This window comes from Pongo pygmaeus, chromosome 15, assembly GCF_028885625.2.
Source record: "Pongo pygmaeus isolate AG05252 chromosome 15, NHGRI_mPonPyg2-v2.0_pri, whole genome shotgun sequence".
Lineage (NCBI taxonomy): Eukaryota > Metazoa > Chordata > Mammalia > Primates > Hominidae > Pongo > Pongo pygmaeus.
In genome coordinates this window covers 69,791,923-69,799,382 of record NC_072388.2, presented here as the reverse complement: position 1 = coordinate 69,799,382, position 7,460 = coordinate 69,791,923, and the positions used below count along the sequence as shown (strand labels likewise).

Sequence of the window (7,460 nt, the reverse complement as noted above, 5' to 3'; positions counted from 1 at the left end):
CACACCATCAAACTCCAAAAGTTCATGCAACCGGAGCCTCAGATGATGGCCCATTTTTTACTGGAGATCCTTAGACAAGCTTCTGAGGGAAATCTGACTGCTGTCTTCTCAAAACAGCGCTCCCTGTCAGCAGGAAGCAGTTAAGATAGATCATCGGGCTGGGTGCGGTGGCTCACGCCTGTAATCCCAGCACTTTGGGAGGCCGAGATGGGCGGATCACGAGGCCAAGGGATTGAGACCATCCTGGCTAACACGGTGAAAACCCGTCTCTACTAAAAAAATACAAAAAATTAGCCAGGCGTGGTGGTGAGCATCTGTAGTCCCAGCTACTCCGGAGGCTGAGGCAGGAGAATGGTGTGAATCCGGGAGGCAGAGCTTGCAGTGAGCCGAGATCGCGCCTGCACTTCAGCCTGGGCAACAGAGCAAGATTCCGTCTCAAAAAAAAAAAAAAAGACAGATTGATCTTCGTTCCTGTTCTAAGGGCAGTTAGTCGTACCTTATAGAGGGTGGAATGATTGATAGAAGCAGAAGGCAGACAAATGACTAGGCAGACAGGGAAGGGCCCCTGGCCTAAAACTCACCTTCAAGTCTAAAACAGCCTAAAGGCTGAAAGACTGGAGTGCTAGTCCGAGATGAAACCCTGTGACCCAAAGGGAGAACTTCTGCCCCTGTTTGCCCACCCTTTCCCAATTGATTCTTTCTGAATAATGCCTTTTAACCAATCGAATGCTGCCTTTTCCAATACTACCTATGGCTTGCCTGGACATGCCCACATGTACATTGGGGGATGGGATGGGGCCACCAGGAACTCATGCCTTATTCGGGGAGGAGGCTTGCCTCATAAGCTCATGTGTGGTGGTCCTAGTATTCAATTGTAAGGGAGAAACCTGCTTGGAGAACCCCTCTCTTTGCTGAGAGCTTTCCTTTCACTTAATAAATTCCTCCCTCCTCACCCTTCAATGTGCTCGCATACCTAATTTTTCCTGGTTGTGAGACAAGAACCCGGATTTAGTTGAACTAAGGAGCAAAAATCCTGCATCACTACATATATGTAATATGTTGTACATATTACATATATGTAACTAAAAAGAGAAATAATTCTGTATGCAAAGTGTATAAGAAAAGCAAGTTATGTTTTTGGTGAGCAAGTTTATAAGAAAGGCATGAAAATGTGGTTTTTGTTAAAAAATGTAATTTTGTCTGGTTAGGTTATTTAAAGGTTGTTTCAAAATGAAGGAAGAAAGAAATAGTATAGAAAAATGGAATGAATGTTAAAAGTTTTAAAAAAGAACAACAGTAAAAGAATTTTTTGTGATTAAACTAGATTAAATGAATTTATTATAAGGATTGAAATTTGGTACTGAGTATTAAAAGTACATCTAATATAAAAATATAATTTGGTTTTCTCATTTAAACAAGATTTTCATGTAGTACTGAGATATAGTAAAATATTTTTCTCTTTTTGTGTGCCTTATGCTGCCTTTGTTAGGTCTTTGGTAAAATGAGTCTCCTCTCTATCGAAGATCAAAATCAAAAGATTTTTGCTCATTAAAATCTTTCTCTTTTTCTTTTCTTTTTTTTTTTTGAGACGAAATTTCGCTCCTGTCTCCCAGGCTGGAGTGCAACGGCACAATCTCAGCCCACTGCAATCTCTGCCTCCCGGGTTCAAGCGATTCTCCTGCCTCAGCCTGCTGAGTAGCTTAGATTACAGGCATCCGCCACCATGCCCAGCTAATTTTTGTACTTTTAGTAGAGACGAAATTTCCCCATATTGGCCAAGCTGGTCTCGAACTCCTGACCTCAGGCAATCCCACCTGCCTCTGCCTCCCAAAGTGCTGGGATTACACGTTTGAGTCATTGCACCCAGCCAAAATCTTTTTATTATTACTTTGGCTAAATTAGTGACTGTTATTTTACAGTGACTTATGATCTTTTTTGATCAAGCCTTCTAAACCTTTGACATGTTTGACAGGCTTCTCAAAACCAAATTTCAAAATCAAAATTAAGTCTTTTTAACCTCAAACTAACTTTGAGATGTTCCAGAGGGCCCTTGAAGCATACCAAAGGAAAATAATAAACAGGCTTATTTGATATGTTAAATTATGTAAGAAGTATTGTCATGTATGACGTGGTGTTTAATCTTTTTTGGAGTTATATTTGTATAGATATGTTATTAATATGTTTTCCAAAATTGTATGAGCTTCCTAAAATTCTGATGTCCTGGTATGTTATCAGTCATAATTATGATTATTATGTTAAATTATTGTAGGTGACAGAAATAACCAGATTTCCTTGTCAATTGTGTCTTTAAACATGACCATTTTAAGTCTTGTTGTCCACAGTTAATTGCTTAATTCTGATACTTTCCTGAATGTTCTTTAAAAGCAATTGTAATCCTAAAGTGTTATATCTTCAAAGAGTTTCGTGGAAAAGATGGTGTTTACAGTTTGGATATTTGTCCCCTCCAAATCTTATGTTGAAATTTGATCACCAATTTTGGGGATGGGGCCTAATAAGAGGTATTTGGGTAAAGGGGGCAAACCCCTTGTGAATGGCTTGGTGCCATTTCTGTGGTAACAAATGAGTTCTTGTTCTATTAGTTCACATGACAGCTGATTGTTTAAAAGAGCATGGCATCCTTCCCCTGTCTCTCTCTTTCTTCCTCTCTTGCCATGTGACATGCCAGCTACCCTTCTCCTTCTTCCATGATTGGAAGCTTCTTGGGGTTCTTACTGGGGCAAATGCCAGTGCTAGGCTTCTTGTACAGCCTCCAGAACCCTGAGCCAAATAAACCTCTTCCTAAATTACCCAGCCTCAGGTATTCTTTCATAGCAATGCAAAATGGACCGAGAAGGATGGAAAGACTCTAATAAGTACAGGCTTCTGATAGCCTTAAATTCATATCACTGGACTGTGTAAGAATCCCCCAGACCTCTAATGAAGAGACTTACTGGTTTATAAAACTGCTAAGCAGGACAAGAATTAATTAAATACCAAGAAAGTACAAGTCAGCCAGTACTGAAATTGTTAAGATATGCAATTTAAAGGAACTCCATGATCCAAGTCAAATTACGTATGATAGTGCATTGCTATCATACTATAGTAAACAGTGCTATGTACCTGAATTAAAGAAATAAAATTGGTATTTAAAAGGCTATAAATGGCTGGGTGTAGTGGTTCACGCCTGTAATCCCAGCCACTTTGGGAGGCCGAGAAGGCTGATCACCAGAGGTCAGGAGTTCGAGACCAGACCGGCTAACTTGGTGAAACCCTGTCTCTACCAAAAAATACAAAAATTAGTTGGATGTGGTGGCACATACCTGTAATCCCAGTTACTTGGGAGGCTGAGGCAGGAGAATTGCTTGAACCCAGGAGGAAGAGGTTGCAGTGAGCCGAGATCATGCCACTGCACTCCAGCCTGGGCGATAGAGTGAGACCCTGCCTCAAAAAATAAAATAAAAATAAAAGACTATAAATCCAATTTTAAGCATGGACTCATGGAGAGCCTGGGTGGCTGCCTGGTCCTTCCTGAGTCCTTAATGCTTTCATTATTAAAAGCTCTGCACTCCACGGCTCATCACGGAAGAGACAAAATAATCCAAATAATGAAAAAATATATACATTGGTGTGGTGACTGTTCTAAAATTGCTAATATGGTTTATGACCAATGTTTGGTTTATCAAATTTAGAATCCTGGGAAGACAATCAAAACTTTAGATATGGGCCGTTTGGACATTTATAGTGGTCTTCTTTCTCTTTCTTTTCTCTTCCTTCCTTCCTTCCTTCCTTCCTTCCTTCCTTCCTTCCTTCCTCCCTCCCTCCCTTCCTCCCTTCCTCCCTTCTTCCCTCTCTTTCTCTCTTTCTTTCGTCTGTCTCGCTCTGTCGTCCAGGTTGAAGTGCAGTGGTCTCAGCTCACTGAAACCTCTGCCTTCCAGATTCAAATTATTTTCATGCCTCAGCCCTCTGGGTAGCTGGAACTATAGGCGGATACCACCACACCTGGATAATTTTGGTATTTTTAGTAGAGATGGGGTTTCATGATGTTGGCCAGGGTGGTCTTGAACTCCTGTTCTCAAGTGATCTGTCCAACGCGGCCTCCCAAAGTGCTGGGATTACAGTCGTGAGCCACTGCGCCTGCCCTCAGTTGCCATTTTCAGTGCATGTTTTCTGGTTGTTTAGAAGTTTTCCCATGCAGGAAGCCAATTCTATAACAGTAGCTAAAAGGTTATTAGAAAATGTGTTTTCCTCATGGGGGATTCTTGAAGAGATCTCTAGGGATAAAGGTACTTGTTTCACTGGACAAGTTGTAAAACAGTTAAATAAAGTATTACAGATTTAATAGCCTTAGGTGAAGCTAACTGAATTGACTGGATTGCCTTGATATTGCGGACTGATAAAAGGTATTGCAGATTAATAAAAGCCAGATGCACTTACAGTGCAGAATGTAAGTTGACCCCCTTATAAAAGGATCCTAAACTCGGATATGACTAAATGATGCAAGGCTTTGATGCATTATGTCAAAGTGTATTTTCACCAGGTAAAGGAAGCTTTGCAGAATGCACTGACCAAGAGCACTCAAATCCTTCATGATCTAGAACCCAGAGATTTGGTTTTCTGGAAATGGTATCAGAAAAAGACTGCCTTTGCCACTCAATCTGCAGCCAAACTTTGGGACTTTGATACTTGAATCCATATCTCACAACTTAAAAAGGGCCCCTCCAGACTCTTGGAACTGTATACCCATTAGAAAGTTTAAGGTAAAGCTAACCAGGGAAGTTTCTCCCCAGAAGCAGATGGTATCCTAGACATAAGCAGCTTCCCCAAGATCACAGATCAAAATTTCTCTGCTATCATGAAACTCTTACTTTTCTTAATCTTTCCTTACGTATGCCTACCTCTTGAACTTGGCAGGATAATGCTGTAATTAGAATTTCACAATGAGTAGCTTTTATGGGTAACTTCATGGAGTGTTGAATCTGTCATGCCAAACCCAGGTCTTTACATGACCTAAGGGATCCTTTAGTTAACCTGGTGGGTAATGTTAGCAACATTCCTAACATAACTGTTGTTCAAATTGTACTAGTAGTAAGACTTCTAAACCCACTTGCTCTCACTCCCTATTTTAATTTAATCCAATAATGGGATACAAGGACAATGACCAATGAGTGTATCACAAGACAGGTTTGCACCAATGCCCAAATGGAGTTTCTTGCAAACTGACTTATGTGTCAGGATATTACAGCACTCTTTCAACCCATAATTCTGCCTCAGGCCCCTGGTTTGAAATTGCTAGTTTCACCATTCCAGGTAAGGTATCCATGAACAATAGAACTGGAAAAGGGGCCTTATGTCTATCTGTGTGGTATACTTTTACTTGTGGAGGATTTTTCAGCCAACTTTACACATGGGCAACATTATGCCTTTGATGGATTGAGCATGAAGGGCCAATGTTAGATTTATTTTCCATGGCTTGGAATAAATATAAATCAGGCAATAATTTGAAATGTATTCCTGACTGGGCATGTTGGCTCACGTCTGTAATCCCAAACTTTGGGAGGCTGAGGTAGGAGGATCATTTGAGCCTAGGAGTTCAAGACCAGCCTAGCGAGACCCTGTCTCTACAAAAATATTTTAAAATCTTAGCTGGGCATGGTGGTGCATGTCTGTACTCCCAGCCACTTGGGAGACTGAGGTAGGGAGGATTGCTTGAGCCTAGGAGGTTGAGCAAGACCCTGTCTCAAGGAAAGAAAGAAAGGAAGGAAGAAAGAAAGAAGAAAGAAAGAAAGAAAGAAAGAAAGAAAGAAAGAAAGAAAGAAAGAAAGAAAGAAAGAAGGAAAGAAGGAAGGAAAGAAAGAAATTCCTTATAATCATCTCTATAGCAGATTCTATTGCAAAGGCTATGGTTGGTTGCATAACAGACTTTAAATTCTCTTGCTAAAGTTGTACTAGATAATAGAATTGCTCTAGATTCCCTACTGGCTGAATAGGGAGAAATCGTGCAGTTGCTGACATGTTTTGCACATGGATGAATATGCTGTGTATCATAGAGACTCATTTGCAGAGGATTAATGAACAGGCTGCTTGGTTAAAATAGGTACACTCTTCATCTGGCTTATTCTTTGATTTATTTGATTTTTGTTTGTTTAGTTCATGGGGACCCTAGCTCAGGAGCATACTGCAAACTGTTGGTATTATCCTCCTGATGACAGTAGTCTCCTTGGTGTGCTGTATTCTCTCAAAAGTTTTAAATGTTTGCTAACATGCAGCCATTTGTAGAATGTCAAATAGTTACTCTTTGGCTAGAATGACAAAACTCAAAGAAATGCATGATCATGAGGATACCATAACCTATGAATGACATGCTGAGACAAGAAACCCAAATAATGGCAATTGAAAGTGGTGCTCTAAAGCCTTAGATTTTGGTCACACTCTGACCTAGGAGAGAACCAGAGCAAAAGAAGGGAATTGTTAAATAAATGTATTGTTTTGCACTGAGCTCCTGTCACTTGCACAGCTGGTTTTTGGACCAGGTTGTACTGAAGGCATTCCACTCTGGATGCTTCCTGCCTTTGCACCTGCCACCAGAGTCAATGGAGAAACTACACTGTCTCCAAGCTTGTGTGATCTGATCTCTGTGGCATATGTATGAGCCATTTGCTGCTCGAGTCTCTGAGAATCCAATCATTCCAGAAAACACTTCCAGTTGGGAACAGACAGAAACCAATGTAAGAATTCAACTTCAAGTTCAAAAAACTGTCCCCTAGGTTACAGAGCAAGTGTATGGGGGGATTGCAGCCTCCTTTTCAGCATGAACATGTTCATACCAACCCAGACCAGGACTGCTGCCCACTGCAGGTCACCATCCTCAATTTCATTTTTATTCCAATCGCCATGAGAATAATATTTACCCTGTTTACTATCAGTGTGAGCAAGGACAGGCAGCATCATCAAGACTGGTATTCCAAGGTTCTTCTGTTCATGGTGGTGGGAAACTGCACAGGGTGTGCCAGTCATCCTGGACCCAGTGCACAACGTTCAACTCTTTGGTGGGATCCTCAGTAGCCATTCTCCCTGAGACCATAGTTACTGCTTTCCATCCCTTGGGGGCAGCCCTGAGTCTAGTCCAGCAGTAATCAGATTCCAGCTTGGAAGGGGAGGCTGGATTGTGTATCTGGTTAGTAGTGCACATGCTCTTCAGGTTCCTGGGGCTCCCGTTAGAGGACGGAGAAGTGTTGAATCAGGAGGAAGAACAACTATGGTTTATAAACATATTTTAATGTAAAAATTTGCATTTGAATGGAGCGGCCCTGTTTTCTGTATCAAAAACCCATTTGGTGTTATTGAGTTTGTTGTTCTTTATTCTTTTATCTCAGTGAAAACTGTTGATCTTGTTCTAGGAAAAAATTAAACTCTTTAAGTTCTCCCCCTAAAAATTTTCTTTTAACAAATAAAATACTAAT

At 40.8% G+C, this 7,460-nt stretch overlaps 1 pseudogene; it reads left to right on the top strand.

The window, feature by feature from the left end:
- Positions 1-4,491: 4,491 nt before the first annotated feature.
- Positions 4,492-7,083, top strand: LOC129012357 (transmembrane protein 183-like; annotated as a pseudogene).
- Positions 7,084-7,460: the final 377 nt, after the last annotated feature.